The 1,081-nt window shown below is 48.4% G+C and overlaps 1 protein-coding gene across 1 annotated transcript in view; it reads left to right on the top strand.

The window, feature by feature from the left end:
- Positions 1-1,081, top strand: part of LOC115295435 (class I histocompatibility antigen, Gogo-B*0103 alpha chain-like) — a 157,910-nt gene that overhangs the window by 125,344 nt on the left and 31,485 nt on the right. The gene's annotated exons all lie outside the window — the stretch shown is intronic.

Genomic DNA, 1,081 nt, shown 5'->3' with positions numbered 1-1,081 from the left:
AAAAAAAAAAAGCCAACTATTTCTGAGGCCAGTCTCGGTGTCCAGAGTCGTCAAGGCAATGTTAATTATGGCACATAGAACCCCCAAGCTCACTTGTCAGCGAAAACGCTGTGCTGAGCCTGGCAGAAGTCTGCCCTCACGCTCAGAATCGCCATAAATGTGCAGCGTATATTCCAACGGAAAACGCTGGCGAGCTGGGGACTGGGCATTGAAGTCCGGCGGCGGCGGGAGCGAGGAGGCGCCTCTCTCCTCAGTCACCTCGGAGGCGGCGGCGACGACTCCCCCCCAGCCTCGGCGCGCGGCGCGAGACACCCGGCCCTGCGGCGACGGTGGCGAGTGTCCACGAGTCCGTCTTGCTGCTGCTGCTGCGGCCGCCGCTGCGTCTCCTGCTGCCACCGCTGGCCCCGCTCCCGCCGCTGCCCTGTGGCGTCGTCTCGCGCCTTGCCCTGCCTCCGCTGCTGCTCCAGCCGCTACCGGACTGACAGCGGTTACAGCCCGGCCTATCGCGCCGCCCAATAAATTGTTTTTTAAAAAGAAGATCTCAAATCAACACACAAACTCTAAACTTAATGATGTACATACAGACAAAACCCAAAGTTACCAGAAGAAAATAAATAATATTAGAGCAGAGATAAATAAAGCATAGAAAAAAGATCAAGAAAATCAATGACACTAGAAGTTGGATCTTTTAAAGATCCATAGAGTTGACAACCATTTAGCTGGACTAAGACAAACATAAAGTTACTAAAATCCGAAACGTAAGTGGAGATTTTACTATCTATTCCACAGAAATAAAGAAAAACAATTATGTACTTGCGGGGGACCAGCCCACGCACCAGAGTCCAAGGGTCTCTGAGTAGGGGGTTGGTGTCGGTAAAATAGCTATAAGAAAGAACACAGACAACATGAATGGTGGAAGAGACCACACTTTACTGTGAAACTTGGTGTCTTATATACCATAGGTGATTACATCATTTTTCTAATGATTACATTGTTTGTTACTTCCAGAAAAATTATTATTTCCAAGGTAGCAAAAACAGAAAATCAAAATAGAAACGAGGTACAACACAGAAGATCAAAA

This window comes from Suricata suricatta, chromosome 7, assembly GCF_006229205.1.
Source record: "Suricata suricatta isolate VVHF042 chromosome 7, meerkat_22Aug2017_6uvM2_HiC, whole genome shotgun sequence".
Lineage (NCBI taxonomy): Eukaryota > Metazoa > Chordata > Mammalia > Carnivora > Herpestidae > Suricata > Suricata suricatta.
Note: the sequence above shows the minus strand (reverse complement) of the source record. Positions and strands in the feature narration are given on the sequence as shown.